Genomic DNA, 17,716 nt, shown 5'->3' with positions numbered 1-17,716 from the left:
TCATGACGTGGTGTATGGCAAAGATCAAGGCAAATGAGGGTGACTAGTTGCATGCCCTAGGGGTTTATACTAGAGCCACTACTCTTTAGTATGCATATTAATGATTGGGGGGGGGGGGGGATTTAAGGGAGAGAATATTCAGTTGCTTGCTGACATTGCAAAACTGGGGAGGTCAACAGATAAAGGTGATGTAGATATCCTACAGGATGATTTAAATCAGTGGTTCCTGACCTGGGTGGTAGCACCCCTGTGTTTGGGGGAGGAGGCTGTGAATGCTGAGGGGGGGAGGCAGTAAGCATTATAATACTACTAATATAATAAAAGCAAAAAAATCCATATTTAATCTAGCATTCCTATTTATGTTTGGAAACACTGTTCAGAATATTGTATGTCTGCAATACTTTCAAATTTATTTGCTACTCATTTTTTAGAATTTTTACATTGAAATTAATTGATGTGTGCTATTTTTAGCAGAATCACTACTTTTATAAGCTTTATCTCCTAATTTTCTAATGCCTATCTGACAACCCTGGTTTGAAGTTTCCATCTAGCCCATGATATCATGTGGCACACTTTTGTTGATATTGTGTAGCACTGCAGTCCATTAAAATGAGTGAAAAAAAGAAAGTGTTGTCAATATTCAAGCGAATATTTAAAATATGGAGTCATTCTATCTATAAATAATGAGCAGTTACCAATGCGCTTAATATGTGAAAAAACTTTCTCAAACAAAGCCTTCAAGAATGATTGAGTATTTAAGAACAAAGCATCCAAATAAAACAAAAAAGGATGTGGAGTACTTTTGCAAATTAAAGACTAAATTTAAAAATCGTCCTGGACTTAAAGGGATGGTTGCAAAACAAAGTAACCAACAAGAGAAAGGATTTATTATGTCTTGCAAGCTTTCAAAATTAATTGTCAAATGTGGAAAGCCATATACTATTGGTGAAACTCTCATCATACTGGCTATAAATGAGGTTTTAAACATGATTATTGGCCCAGGTAAAAGCAATATGATATCATTAATTCCTCTCAGCAATAGTTCAGCATCAAAAGAATTGACAAAATGGCAAAGGACGTTGAAAAAAAAATAACCGTGATGATTTAAAAAAAGCATAGAATTTTCTTTGCAATTTAATGAGATAATTTTAAGTGCCAGCGAAGCATTTGTTAATGGTCTACATGCATTATATAACTAGTGAAGAAATTATTGAAGAGTTTCTATTTGCTGAACAACTGAAAATTGACACAAAAGGTTTTACAATTTTTACAGTTGTTAAATACTTTTTTAATGCTAAAAACATTAATGTCACAAATATTATTGCATGTGCAACTGATGGAGCACCAGCTATGAATGGTAGTCACAATGGATTTATAGCATTTAAAAGAAACAATTCGAAATATCTTTACAATTCAATGCATTCTTCACAGACAGCACTTAGCTGCAAAACATTTTAGCAGTAGACTACATAAGATTTTGGATGATGTTATTAATTAAAGCATTGAATAAAACGAAAGTCCAGTCATTGAATACCCTTATTTTTCTGGAACTTTGTCATGAAAATTAAGAATTTGAGCATCTTTTGCTTCACACTGAAGTTTAGATGGCTCTCAAATGGAAACTGTCTGGGGTGCTTTAATGATCTCTACGATACTGTTTTGGAATTTCTTAATTCATGTGTAATGTTCTAAAAAAGGAAAAGGTTGACACTGCATATCTGTCCTATATTTTCACCAAATTAATTGAGGTTAACATCAAATTGCAGGGAAGCAACATTAATCCCATTGAAGCAAAATGAATTATAAATACTTTTATCAGCAAATTAACATTCTACAAGCAGAGCATTGCGAGATGAGATTTTCTGCAGTTCCCAGGTCTACAAATAATGGATGATGATTTAATATTAGATACAGATTTGGAATGTTTTTGTTCCCATCTTCTGACATAGAAAGAAGATTTGATGATCAGATTCAAAGATGTTGATGAGCTTAAAATACCTGATTGGGTCATAAATCCATTTCTTTCTGATGCCACTTTTGTTCATCCAAATTTGTGTGAAGAATTTGACTTAAAAATGATTTCGAAGTTCGAGTACAATTTCAACAGCGTGGCTATGAAAGATTCTGGCCAAACATGCAATGCAAGTATCCTTAGCTATGGAAAGAAATAAAATTGCTGCTGATTGCTATTCCTTCTTCATACTTGGTCGAGGAAGGATTAAGCATCGTGTTGCAATTGTTAGCTAAGCAGCAAAATAGATTGTAAATAAGTGAAAGAGGAGAGTTGAGACTTCGTTTGTCGAACATTTAACCTGATATGGAAAAATTAGCAGGATCGTATCAGGCATAAGATAACCATTAATGATTGGCTTATTAAATACAGTAAGTTTACATTTTTTTGGGTAAAAATTCATTTGTATCAAAGTCATTAATTTTTAATTAACTATCAGTTCAAATATGTTGATGGTAACATAGAATAAAAGCCAAAAGGCTATTTTTCTGGCAACCTTAATAATAATGAAGGGGATACAAATCCTTTGATGTTTATCTGCCAGTAAGTGAAACTCTAAGAACTAGGACTAAGATCTATGAGTTTCATACCGAAAAACTATTGCCAAATCCAAGTGTAAGTAACCACTTGGTAGTACAACACCAAGGCAACTCGTATCAAAGGTGGAGCAAGCTCCCTCACTATCCCTGATATTTTCTCATAATGTAAAAACACAGCACCTAGGGGATGTAATACTGTAATTACATCCCCTAGGGGATGTAATTACAGTATTATATCTGCTTACTGGCAGATAAACATCAAAGGATTTGTATCCCCTTCATTATGTTGATGGTAATTTAAGTTTGCCTAATAATATATTATAATTATCTTACTGACTCATTAATCTAAATTGAGCAGGGGGGGGTACCAGGCCACACAAACAGTTGAAATGGCACCAGGCAAAAAAAAAGGTTGAGAACCACTGATTTAAATAAATTGGCAGTATGGGTGAAGGACAGTGTTTTGTCAGCTTAATGTTGTAAAATGAAAGATACACTTTGGGATGAAAATATTACATACTCTGTATCATACTGAATTGGTATTAGTACTGGATTAGAGGAAATAGATGAGGCTAGGAATCTGGGGGGGGTAGAGATTTGAAGTTCAAGAGGACATACTGCCAGGGTTGGCAAAACAGCTCAGAGAATTATTTGGATGTTGAAGAACACACCGACAAGTAGAGATAGGAAGGTTATTATCCCTCTTTATAAAACTATGACTTAACCATATCTTGACTACCTGCACAGATTTAGTTACCTAGATTTCATGGAGATCAGGAGGTGAAGAGGATTCAGGGACGAGAGACCAAGCTGGTTACAGGTCTGTTCCTATGAGGATAGACTGAAGGTGTGTGGGTTACAGAGTTTAGCTGACAGGCATAAGAGAGGGAATGTGATAAAAAGTTTCTAAAGGGATTCTATGAGACTGACACAGAAAAAAATTTCAATACACAAGATAGTATAGTGAGAACAAGGGATTATCCCTGGAAGTTGTGTAAGAGTTTGCAGACTAGGTTCTTTGCTTGAATGAATGGAATGGAGTGAATGAATGGAATGAATTGCCAGAGGTAATTGTGAGTGTCTCAACAGTGAATAATGGTTAATATGGGTCTCCCATGATAAGTCTTTTAACTCCATGGAGATAGCAATATCTTCTTCTTCTTCTGCAGCTTCTCCCACTTAAGTGGGGTCACTGTTTGTAACGAGTCTCCTCCACACCTTCCTGTCTTGGGCTGTCACCACATCCAAGTTCTTCATCTTCAAGTCCTCTTCTACCAGCTTCCTCCATCTCTTCTTTGGCTGCCCACGCTTCCGCCTTCCTTGCACATCCATCTGCATGACCCTTCTTCCCACATATTCATCCTCCCTCCTCATCACATGACCAAACCATCTCAACCTTGCCTCCTGTATTTTCGCTCCTAAGTTCGCAACTTTCACTTTTCCCCTGACACAGTCATTTCTCAGACGATCCTTTATGGTCACACCACACATCCACCTAAGCATTCTCATCTCTGCTACTTCCATCCTGCTGATGTTATTTTTCCTCAGGGCCACAGTTTCTATAGAATATGTCATAGCTGGCCTCACTACTGTCCTATAAATTCTGCCTTTCAGATTGATCGGCACCCTCTTATCGCATAACACTCCAGCCATCTCCTCCAGTTCATCCAACCCGCTTGTATCCTGCATCCCACTTCCTTCTCAGCTCCTCCATCTTCTTCCACTGTTGAACCTAAGTTAAAGTCTCTCACCTTCCTGATGACATTTCCTTCCAGCTCCAGATCTGTCTCCTGGCCACCACCCACTGTGCAACACATATATTCTGTCTTACTTCTGCTCAGTCTCATACCTCTCTCTTCCAGTAATTTTCTCTATCTTTCCAGTTTAGTTCCCACTTCTTCTCTTGAATCTGCACACAGCAAGATGTCATCTGCATACAACATCGTCCAAGGCGCATCTTCTCTACCACCTCCATCACAATATTAAACAGAAATGGACTTAATGCTGACCCTTGATGCAAGCCAACTGTTACTTGAAAACTTTCTGTCTGTCCCAGACAGGTCCGAACACTTGTCTTCACATTTCTGTACATTTCCCGCAACACCCTGACATATTTCTTCGGCACCTTCTTCTCCCTCAGACGCCTCCAGACTTCTTGCATTGGCACTCTATTGTATGCTTTCTCCAGATCAATAAATGCCAGATGTAGCTCCCGTTGTTTCTCTCGAAACTTTTCCGTCATCTGCCATAACCCAAAGATAGCATCTGTTGTTGATCTACCAGACATGAAGCCAAATTGTTCCTTTGCAATCTCCATCTCCTTCCTTTCTCAATCTTCCATCATGAACCCTTTCTAGGATTTTCATTGTGTGGGACATCAACTTTATTCCTCTGTAATTTTTACAGTCTTGTGCATCCCCTTTACCCTTGTAGATGGGGACAAGAGTACTCTCCCTCCATTCCTCAGGTATATTTTCCTGTTGGCAAACTTCCATGAACAGGTCCCACAGCAGGTCAATTCCCTCTTCCTCCAGTGCCTTCTATGCCTCCACTGGAATCCTGTCGTGGCCCACCGATTTTCCATTCCTCATCCTCTTCATGGCCTCCAACACATCCACTCTACTGATGTTCTGCACCATCCCCTCAGAAGGCTGCCCATCTCCTCTGTGAATCCTTGCATTTTCCTCATTCAAAAGTCCCTCAAAGTATAATTTCCATCTGTTTCTTATGTCCACATCCCTCCATAATACTCTTCCTTCAGCATCTTTGATCTGCCTCACATGTAAGATGTCCTTTGCTGCTTTATTTCTACATTTCGCTAGTTGCTAAATTTTTCTCTGTCCTTCCTTTGTTTCTAATTGATCATACAGATCTTGATATGCCATGGCCTTCGCCTATGCCACAACTCTCTTGGCTTCTTGCTTTCTCTCTCTGTACACCTCTCTGTCCTCTTCCACTCTTGACTCATCCCACTTCTGCTTTGCCTTCCTCTTAGCTGTCACTGCACTTGTACATCATTATTCCACCACCAACCCTCTTTCTGCTCTCTAATCTTTCCAGATGTCTCACCAAGCACCTCGATTGCACAGCTCAGGACTACTTTTGAATTATGTTTCCACCAAGCTTATACACTTTCCAGTCCATCCAAAATCTTCTCTAACACCCTCTCCCTAAAACAATTCCTCACACTCTTCTCTTTTAAGCGAAACCACTTAATTGTCTTCATCCCATGGCATCCAGAGGTGCTTATCTTCGATCTTATTTTAAAGTCTGCGCACAGCAGTCAGTGTTGCTGTGCTACTTGATCTGTTGGAATCACTTTACAATTTGTCACAACCTTAAGATGTTTTCTTCTAGTCAAAATGTAGTCAATTTTGTGAACTGTTGTTACCACTCCTAAATGTTATCAAATGTTCTTCCCTCTTGTAGAAAAACGAGTTCACAATTGCCAGATCAAACGCTACTGCAAAGTCTACAACCCTCTCTCCTTCCTGGTTCATCATTCCCACTCCGTGGCCACCATGCACCTTTCACAGTCTCTGTTCTGTCTTGCTATGTATCCGTTCAAGTCTCCTCTGACAATTACCATCTTATTTTCTTCCAATTCCCTCATTTCTTCATCTAACACATTACAGAACTCATCTTTTTTTCTCTGCTGTACAACCAACTTGCGGGGCATATACACATAACACGACCACCCACTCTTCTGCAAGACCCATTTCATTCACGATCCTGTCATTCCTTCTACCCACATCCAGTACTTCACCCTTCATTCTGCCACACACCACAATTCCTATACCATTTCTTCCCTCGTTATTCGCTCCAGAGTAGAACAATTTATATTCATCTCCCAGTTCCTTTGCCTTTTCCCCCCCTTCCACCTTGTCTCCTGCACACACATAAAATGTCCAACTTTCTCTTCCTCATCATGTCTTCCACCTCTCTTCCCCTTCCAGTCATGCTTCCAACATTCAGTGTTCCCACTCTCAACATCTTCTCCACCTGCTGGGCTCGCTTCTTTAACCGCACCCACCCTTGATGCAGTAGCACTCATCCACTTCTTGCAGCTGTAGGGCGATGTGGCTGCGCGTCGCTTAAGGGGTACGCCATAGCCCTTATATCATTTTCTCTTTGACTCATATCATAGTTTGAGCTGGCATTGAAGTTTTCTGACCGGATGCCTTTCCTGACATCAACCCTCGCATTTATCCGGGCTTGGGACTGGCATCTATTGAGGCTAGCTTGCCTCCTTCAGTGGCTGCATAAGACAAAATGACTTAGCAAGATAGGAAAGACTCACCCCTAGCCCTCGAATACTCTAATAGCATCAGGGGGAAGGAGCAAGGAGAGGAGAAAGAAGCAAAGAAAGAAGAGGAGGGACCAGTCTACAGAATAATATAACAGATATATATTACATGAAGTATGGCATGGTCCAGCATCTGGTACCTCGGGTTTGCCATGCTCGTACTCACTAAAGTGAGCCCTTCAGGAAATAGCAATATAATAATAATAAATATTATATTATTATTATTATATATCATGCCATTAAAATTCCAACTACCATTACATTTCGCTAAACTAAATAAATGTGGCTGTTTCGCACTACCAAAAACCTGGAAGAACATTTTTGTAAGACTAAGAGCCTAACAAATCAAACTTTCCCTGCTGCATCAACTTTGGATTGTAGGATTACATAACACCTTGTAGTACTTGGCTTGCTGCTTAATTTACTTCTCTGTACTTACATGCATGTTCTTATCTTTATGTTTACAAAATAGTAATCCATTCTTAAGAATTGGATAAATAACAATGGCTTAATAATTAAGTAAAACTTAGGTAATTGTTATCCCACTATAGATTGTAGGATTATATTACTCCATTTAGTACTTGGCTTGTTCTTTACTTTCCTTCTGTGCACTTCTTATATTTAGGCCTGTGAATTATTAAGCCCTTCTTATCTTTATGCTTTCATATGCTCAAAGATCAACTGGGGAATATAATGGCCTGAATACAAGATAATCTAAGAGGTAGGTGGACTTAAAAATAAATAAATAAATAAAAGTTGGATTATGAACCTGAAAAAAGAATATGTCTAAATATCAGATCAAGGGAAAACCCTTTTCCCTGGCCCAAACAGCATATCACAAGTTAGCAACCTAACTTCTGTCTATGAAATAAATTTGTGTTTGAAATGAACAATATATCACAACAGCAGCAATGTGCATTGACAAACAATACCCCTCTCTCTCTCTCAACCAAATCAGTGCATGTTTTACTGAAAATATATAAAAAAAAAAAAAAAAAAAAGTGACTTCCATTTTTGCTTTGCATTATCTTTGATCAGAGGCACTCAAATTGCCTCTGAAGTCTCATTTCATACAATTCCAATGTGGCTAGGAATCCAGCAAAGCTGAATATCAAAATTAAGTGCCTTCAATTTGTATAACAGTTGCAGAACCTCACAAAGCACTGGATGTGAATTGTATATGGATAAAACTTAATAAGTCTGTATAAATCGCATATTTCTGGTAGTAGATTTGTTTTATATGCACAATCTAAAATGCATGCAATTCTGTTGTATGCAATTCAGCTGCAATGAAGTGGGATCTGACTAAATATAATCAAATCAGGATATACAGCAGCACAACCAACAGATTTTGGACCATTAGTATAGAGCAGAAGATAATCAGAGTGATCTGTTCTGTGTGTATTGAATAACTGTATGCAGATAGATGATGGAGTGTGATGACAGAAGTGAAACCAAGTAATGTTGTCAACATTCAAGCCAATAGCTTGCATAATCTCTTTAACCCTGTGTTGAGTTTTAAGTGCTGGGTGGAGGTTTAATGGAATACTTACAGCACTGGGAAAGGATTAAAACTAATTTTAATGGTTCAATATTTTGCCTCGGTCACTGAGACATCTTCAGGGATTACAAATAACTTTTGTAACAAAACACTCAAATACAATACAATGTATCGGCTCATTACAATCAGATCTCTCTGCGATACTCAACTCTGAACTTTGGTCTATTCTCTCGAACATTTCAGAAGCTTCCACACAGAAAGAATTTCAAAAAAATAAAAAATAAACACATCAAAAAATATAACAACTTGCATAAATCAAAACCACTACCGCAAGTTCAAGAGCTCCAGACAGCAGTCAATCTGTCATCAAAAAGACTCAACGAAGATGCCGTCAGTGCCCTAAGCTTCAGCCACAATTTTGCCGTTACACCAAAAGAAGTGCTGGTGCTATATATAATGTACAACACTGAACACGGAATCTGTTGCTTAATGCCACAAACAGCTAATGACATCACACTTGACATCACCAACATCCTCTCCCAGTCTTCATCACCAAAAAGTAATTTATTGCCCAGACAACTCGCTGCTTTCAGAAAATTACAGAAAGAAAAAAGTATCGTCGTCACCACAGTGGGTAATGCCACAGTAGCCCTTAATACCATAGAATACAATCGAAAAATGGAGAATATTCTTCGAGATCGCACTACCTACATTCCACTAGAACACGATCATACAAAAACACAAACTATTTAAAAAAAGTATCCTCCTGGCTGCCAGACATTACAAAAAAATTAAACCTTTCAGTTCTCATCCCTCTGCAGATATACAGTTTACCAAAAATCCACAAACCTAATTTCCTCCTAAGACCTATAGTAGATGCCACTGATGCACCTTGCTACAAAGTCAAAGCAGCTGATTAACTCTCTGATCCTCCTCACTGGTCTTACCACATTCTATGTAAAAAGCTCTATCCACTTTAAAACCTTAATTGAAAATTAACTTTAAATAATAGATATATTGGTAAGCTTTGACATCACCTCACTGTTTACCAATATTCCACTAACTGAAACCTTAACACTCTTAAAAAACTTTTTCCCTTGTGATATCTTAGAGCTCTTTTCCTTTGCCATCAATTCTGGTTATATTTCTTGGAAGAACAAAATCTATAAACAGATATAGAGTACTGCTATGGATTACCCCCCTCTCACCCCCTTTTGCCAATTTTTACATGGAAAATTTTGAAAAACAAGCCATAGACAGTCCCTCTCAAACCTTCCATCAGGCTAAGATATGTAGATGATGTGTTCTCTATTTGGCCTCATGGCCCAGACACGTTAGACTCCTACCTCAGTCACCTGAATAGCCTACATCCAAAAATCCAATTTACGATGGAAAAGGAAAATAACAATTGCACCTTAGTAACACACCTTCCTAATGGTAACCTTTCCTTCTCTGTATATAGAAAACCTACTCACACAGGGAGATACATCCCACCACCACCCCTCATAACAATATGGTATTATGAAAACTCTAACCAATAGAGTCCACAAGCTTTGTTCCAGTGGAACCTCCCTTTCAACTAAACTCAACCACAGACAACACCTTCCTTTCCAATGGCTAAAGCAATTACAAAATTAAAAAAATGAGTTCCTCCCCATTCCCTGGCCATCGCTTCAGAAGGACTTCAGAAATGCCATTATTATACTCTACATCAATGGCATATCTGAAAAAATAGCAAGGTCCTTCAAAAAGTACAATCTCCATACAGCTTTTAAGCACTGCCGTAAACTTTCTACCCTTATCCGTTCCACCAAAGATCAGTTCCCTCCTCACTCAGTGCCTGGACCATCTGTTTAGAAGAACACAAATCATACATCTAATCACGACTATGGTCAATCTGGCCTTGCAAACCATGTTTTGAATACAACCCACAGGATCTCCTAGAGACAAACTACCATGCTCCACCATAGTAAATTCAAAAAAGAAAGACTGTTTTTAGAATTTGTAGCGGTACTCAGAAATCAACTGAATTTAAACAAATATGGTTGCATAAAGGGGTGCTTAAGGGTCAAAGCTGTATAACTGAGAGGAGACCTCCACACAGCCTTTAAAGGAATGCGGAGAACTGACCAGGGCTGTCCAATCCTCACCTTCTTGTGGTGCACCCTGTTGGGTATCTATCTGAATACTGAACGAACAGAGGATGGGCTGCCAATTTGGGATTTAGCCGACCAAATTGTATTGTTATTGGCTTAAACCAATATAGAAAATGATGGTACAACATGACAAAATTTCATGCCGGCTGAGGAATCGCCTGGATAAACAAGTCCCCCCTCCCCTTGTTTTCACCACGGAACCAGACCGAACATCGAAAAGTCAGCTGCTGGAACAAATCTGAAAGCACACCCCCAACCCAACATCACCAGAGTTAAAGATCGGTACTATCAACATAAGAAGTCTGAATGGCAAAGAAATGGAGCTAGCTGAAGAATTAGATAAGTACCAGATCAACATAATAGGGGTGACTGAAACAAAAAACACAAAAACTGGCGAGATCTTTCTGAGCAATATATACAAAATGTTATATTCAGAAAATGACAATCAAGGAAAAGAAGGAGTAGCCATAGTATTCAACACAAAATACAAGGCTAATCTTCTTGAATGGCAGGCAGTCTCAAGTAGAGTGATGTGCGCAAATATCAGAATGGGGAATTGGACAATGAAACTTATTTGTGCCTATGGTCCCACAGAAGGTTCTACTAGGGTAGAAGTGGAGGAATTTTTTGAGGCTTTAGAAAAAGCAACTGACACAATGAAAAATGAAAAGTTGGTCCTTGTTGGGGATCTAAATAGCAGACTAGGAAATTATTGTCAGACATACAAAAATATTTTGGGAAAATTTGGAGAAAAGAGCAAAGCTAATAATAATGGCAAATACTGGTTGGATTTCTGCTCAGAACATTGACTGGTTATTACTAACACCATGTTCCAACATAAAAATGTGCACAAATTAACATGGAGAGAAGAGGCAAGGAATAAGAAAAGTCTCATTGATTATGTTATTGTTGATAGTGATGTTTTCTCCCCAATGCAGGACACCATAGTGTACAGAGGATTCGAAATTGGAAGCGATCACTATTTAGTCTTAAGCAGGATAAAATTGAATTTCATATCGAAAAGAATAACATGTAAGAAAGTTTTAAAGTGAATAAAAGTTTAGCAGCTCTCAGATGTGAACTATAGACTAAAATACACAAAGATTATTGAAGAAAAAATGAAAGAGTTTGAGAATAGGAACCAAACCTTGGAGATTAAGTGGCAAGCCTTGAAGAAAACCCTGATTGATTCAGCCAGAGAGGCATGTGGTGAGGTTGTCTACAAGGATAGAAAAATCAGAACTAAATGGTGGACACAGGAAGTTATAGAGGCAGTGAAGGAAAAGAAGAAAGCATATCAAAAGTTCCTGGCAAATAAGTCAGCTTTTGCTCTTAGAGAATACAGAGACAAATGTAAGAAAGCGAAACACTGTGTAAAACTAGCTAAACAAAAGTCATGGGAGGACATTGGCAAGAACATAGAAAATAAATATCAAAAAGGTGGTAAGATATTCTGGAGGTTGTTGAAGAAGCTTAGGAATGGAGGAAAGAGTGCTGTAAAAGGAGTTAGAGATGATAAAGGTGACATGAAAACAGGAGAAAAAGATATCCTTGAAGTATGAAGTAATTACTTTGAAAAATTGCTAAATGAAACAAGCAATGAGAGCACAGTGGTAAAAAACACTGACCAGGCATACAGTCAGGAATACGTATCCATACTTGAAGTAGAAAAAAGCCATCAAAGGCTTGAAATGGGGAAAGGCAGCAGGAGTAGATGATATTTGACCAGAAATACTGAAGTATGGTGGTATAAAAGTCTTACAGTGGCTGTACTGCATAGTTCAGAAAACCTGGACAGAGGAACGAATTCCCAATGATTGGAGTAGAGCTCTAATAGTACCCATATATAAAATGGGGAATAAAACTGAATATGAGAATTACAGAGGTATTTCCCGACTGCGTGTTCCTGGCAAGATCTATGCAAGTATACTTGAGAAACGGTTGAGAAGAATTGTGGAAGAAAAGCTTGGTGAAGAACAAGCTGGATTCAGGCCAAATAGAAACTGTCATGATCAGATCTTCACTTTATGACAAATAGTTGAGAAAGCATGGGAATATAACAAAGATGTGTATTTAAGATTTGTCGATCTGGAAAAGGCATATGATTAGGAGCAAGAGAGAAGCTATTCAATATGCCACAGTTATATGGTGTCAATGGGGCATTATATCAAGCAATACTGAGTCTTTATTTGAGTTGTAAGTCAGCAGTTAGAATTGAAGGAAGTACAGGAAGATGGTTTAATGTTAAATCTGGTGTGAGACAAGGATGTACATTATCCTTCTGTTATTCATTATCTATATGGATCACATTATGAAGGAAAGTGGTATTAAACATGATATCAAAATTGGAGATGTTAATGTCAGCTCTTTGCTTTATGCGGACGATGTTATACTTCTAAATAAATCCGCTACAAGTCTGCAAGATTCTCTGACTAAATTGAATAACCGTTGTAATAGATATGGTATGAAAGTCAGCATTAAAAAGACAAAGACAATGAAAATAGATAGAATTGTTGAAAATGTCTTTGAAAAGCACCAGTAGCTATCCGTATAATCTGATGAGGGATGGGATCCAAACATTGAAGGCTACTTTGCCTTCACTCACTGACACTGCTTGGACCTATGTTAAAACTAGATGTGATTTGTGGGTCTCAAGTCTACAGAACTGTAGACTTGAGATCCATAACCTAGCTTTTAATTTATAAGTGAATGATAAAGAAGTAAAGAATATCAATCCACACCCCCAATCAGTAGAAGATAGGGTGCAAAGGAAATTCAATACATTTTTTTTTTTTTTTTTTTTTTTTTTTGCACTTTCTTTTCTCTAAGTTGAAGAATGTATGAAAGGAATACAAGTTTTTTTTGTCAAAGATGAGTCTCAAGAACTTGATTTTTGTTGCTACCGGAATAACACTTTGTTCCCATTTTTAATTCAGGATCTGGGTGAGAAGTGCACTTTCATTGGAAGAATACAGAGACATCTTTTTTTTTTCTGCTGAAAACCTGAACACATTACCAAGTGCCAATGGAGAAATGTGATCAATTGTTTGCTGAAGTTGACTTTCAATTACTCACAGATTACACGTGACAGTAAATTGGAAAGTCATCTACATATAGAGCATTGCTTATAGCAGGAAGAAGCTACTCAGTGACTGAGTTATTTTTGACAACAAAGAGTGTCACCCTATTTTTGATGATATGGCTAAGAAAGTACACTTCCCACTCAGACTTGGAAGACCGAGCTAGACAAAGTTTTAAACAAATATAGGAATGTGCTCTCTGAGTCTGAGGTTATAGAGGTCTTTTAATATGCCATATCTCCAGGCTGCGATATAAGCTTTCCATGTCAAAGAACACTGAAACTAATGTTCTTGTTTCAGATGAATCTCTTATACATGTTTCTAAATGGACAAGTGGTCAGATGTTGAATGATTCTTAAAAAAGCCATGTGTATTGGAGAGAAGAAGGCTGATTTCTAAATAACAAACAGATCTTCCATTAACCATTTTCTCTAAAATCTTAGAGAGACAGCTAGTCAGAGTGATAGGTTCAATAAGTGTTTACTTATGTTGGATCCTTTTCTGGTTTTGGGATAGCAATGACAATTGATTTATGCTAAGCGTCTGGAAACTCTTCCTCTATAGGTAAATTCAGATGTAAGAAAAGGAGATGATGGAAAATGTTTTATCATCAGGACATACACTAGGGTGAGACAGTAAAAGAGCTCTTTTTATTTCCTCCTTAATAAATCAGGAAGATTGAAGCTGTTGCTTAGATTCTAGCAAAAGTTTCTCCAAAACTGTCTGAAATAGTTTTAGGATCAATGCATTGATTATTTTCCAATCGGTATGCTTTATATTTAATTTTTAATTTTCCAAATTTCATCTCGCACAATTTTTGCACTGGTTGTTTGATTAATCAATGATATAAATTGGATCCAAGACTCTTTCTGACTCTGATATCTCACATAACATGCTTTTGGCCTGAGTATGTTTAAAAGATAAGATTCAATGCAGTAGGGTATCTATGAAATGTCATATGCTCTGTCTTAATCTGTTTAAGTTACTTGGCACTCAGGATTCCACCAAGTCTTTGGATACAGTGCAAATCTAGATATTTTTGAAATTGCAGCTTTGCTACCTGGACAATACCTGTTACAAGCTTCAATAATAGGTGTGTGACTGACTGCTTCAGCATTAAATGTTGCAAGATGGGAAAAAGTACTGTAGTCAGCATCAGCCTATGTTTGCAACATGGGCATCTGTGCATGAGAACATGCTTCCTGTTAACACAGTGCAAATAACAGGAAAATAATACATTAATATTCTCTTTGACATCCCAGATCAGTAGTGGTAAAATAGCTGGGAAGCAGACCTATTGCAGAATATGAGTGGTTAGGCATATGGAAGAAAGTATTGACTCTATAATTAAGTGAGAGGTCATGATTGTCAAGCATTCATTCAATGATACAACTTCATCCATTCATAAAGTCGCCCATAAGAAGTATGGTCTCAAGCAGTTGCAACATAAGATTATCAAGTTCCATCTTGCTTAGCTCATAACCTAGTGGTAAATATATATAATATACTGCAATAAGAAATCCCACAGATGATTCACCTATCTGTGGGATTTCTTACAAACAATGAAATTCCTTAAGGTAAGATTCTCACTGGATTTTAAATAAGTTTCCAAAATGCTTGTGTTTCTGCAGTAAAATCTTGACATCACTGATATTCCGACAAAACCCAAACCCACAACAGTTCCAGTGTAAAAATTTTCCCATTGTTATGGCTTTGTAGACCTGTCCAATTTCTTGGAGGTTGAGAACTTAGCTTTATTAGTTTAGATTTATCAAATGATTTTGAGAAGTATGGACTGCCACTGTCCATCTCTTTCTCTGGAAAAAATGTTCAGTACATCATTTGATGTGTCAGGTTCATTAGGTAAATTTACTTTACTTTCAGTGGATACTAAAGTATCCATTTTTTCTGAGGGAGTGTCTGGTGGTTTATTTTTAAGTGATATTCTTGCCATTATTATTATTATTTTTTTGACAAGTCAGTTCTCATCAAATGGCATTTTTGGAGTTGTTTCTAGAGTGAGACCATAGGTTGTGCAACTGATGCACTCGACAGAAAAAGCAGTTCAGATATGGTGAAATTATCAGATGGTGGAATAGACATACGAGAGTTTGATTTGCTGTTGAAATTTTCTTAACTGCCAATTCAGCATAAGAGGATCTCAGGAGGTGTGGTGGTAGCTAACATCCTTTTATGAATCCTGATATATTTTGTTGTATTTTAATCATTTGTATTTCGTTTTCACAGAGTTGATGTTGAAATTTTCTTAACTGCCACGTCAGCATATCTCAGGACAGGTGTGGTAGTAGCTAACATCCTTTTTGCATCCTGATATACTTTGTTCTATTTTAATCATTCATATTTCATTTTCATCCTTCCACTTCTGACATGCACGGGAGTAGGCTGGATGATCTCTCTGCTAGTTAATACATTTATCTTTCTTTGTAGAGCAAGATTTATCATGCTCTTTACTACTATATTGAAAACAGGTAGTAGAGCCATGACAAGCAATCTAACAGACAAGCTTAGGTGTTGAAAGTTAGTGATAACTTATTTTAACAGTATTAACAACACCAGATGAACTACTTCATAAAAAGGATGTTTATTAACTGGCTTATATTTTGCTGGATTTCAAATCAGCATCTTCAGAGCACAAAGCAGCATGCATATGCAACAATGAGTAAGTGAAACAATTCAAATTGTAATGGCCAAAATGATTTGATACCCTAATTTTGTGCCCTCTAAAAAAAAGTATTACAGCTATGTAGGAGTCAATCTTATGATTACAGTCTCCCAAATTTTTTGCATAATCAACCATATTTTTTCAGATTAGGAGAATTCTTCACAGCCATGGCTGACTCTAAAATTAATCCTAAAAACAATTCCGATCTATAACGATTTTTAAATAGCATATTAGTTTACTTCCATCTAATCCTGTGTGAAGGGATGTCCAAAGCATGGTCTGCCAGTCCTGACTTGCCATAATAATGGTAGTGAATATATTTTTTATGTTCTCTAAGGCAGATGTTAACAGATCTTCCTGTCTACCCATAGTAGACAAAGTCAAGAGTTACAAGTACTTCATACACTCCAGAATACTTTTTATGAAATAGTTTGTATGAGTTGTAACACTTTTAAAATAAGTTACAATCCATGACAGGCAGTTTGGGCATATTCATATTTCACATTTAAGGCATTTTAACATCAACATGGATTCTGGATGTACATTCTTACAGAGCAGTTGGGAGATGTTAGAGGCTTAGTGTATCAAAAGTAAGGATGTTATTCCTGATTGGAATTAGGTGACCATCTCTGTATCATGATGCACCTCATATCTGACACTCTGTGAACTTTAAGTTCTGAACATATCTCCAGATGAGGAGATATGTTCTGAACATATCTCCTCATCTGGAACATCAGGACGATCTCATTCTGATATTACTCCTCGAGAAGACTTTAGTGTTTTATGAGGTGTCACTGTAATTGGTATACCACCCAATGATATAGCCTTCAGTAATTTTTCTGAGTGCTGCTTATGCCAGAACATAGTCTGAGTGTTTTGGGAGATACTGCAAGTTATAATCTCTTTTAAATGAAAAAAGGATGAAATTTTCCCTATTGGTTTTTCATCTGTTGTATGGTGATGAGAAACACTGGTATATTTATATTGATATCATGTTTTTTGTTTCTTACTTCTGTTATCAAACGATGTATCTATAGTATCGGTACTTGGGTACTCGTTAGGGCCTCAAACATTTAAGGATAAAGAATTCATGCACAAGAGATTTTATGTTTGGTGCCAGAACTCACCACGGAGCCACACGTAGACACCCACTGACTAGCAAGAAATAATTGCACTTGGGATTGGAATGTCAAGAATACCCTAGATGCTACACTAGCACCACAATAAGCCTTGAGCACTATCCCTGGACCATGGAGTAGGAAACTTACTGTGATATTGTTAACTTATGCAGGCAAGCCCACTCACTAGCCGATTCACTCTGACTGGGCCATCAAAAAATTGCCTTCCTTGCGAAGCAGAAGAACAAAGTAGTGTAAGACTACCAGGATGCCCATAGATCACACTGCATAGCAAACATGGTAGCAGGGCATTGGTGATGGT

At 37.5% G+C, this 17,716-nt stretch overlaps 1 protein-coding gene across 1 annotated transcript in view; it reads right to left on the bottom strand.

Moving 5' to 3' along the window:
* Positions 1-17,716, bottom strand: part of LOC150105464 (bifunctional 3'-5' exonuclease/ATP-dependent helicase WRN-like) — a 370,108-nt gene that overhangs the window by 48,903 nt on the left and 303,489 nt on the right. The gene's annotated exons all lie outside the window — the stretch shown is intronic.

The sequence above is a fragment of the Typopeltis vanoorti genome, chromosome 6, assembly GCF_054136105.1.
Source record: "Typopeltis vanoorti isolate ZY-2024b chromosome 6, IOZ_Tvanoo_1.0, whole genome shotgun sequence".
NCBI lineage: Eukaryota > Metazoa > Arthropoda > Arachnida > Uropygi > Thelyphonidae > Typopeltis > Typopeltis vanoorti.
This window is presented reverse-complemented; position numbering and strand designations above follow the sequence as displayed.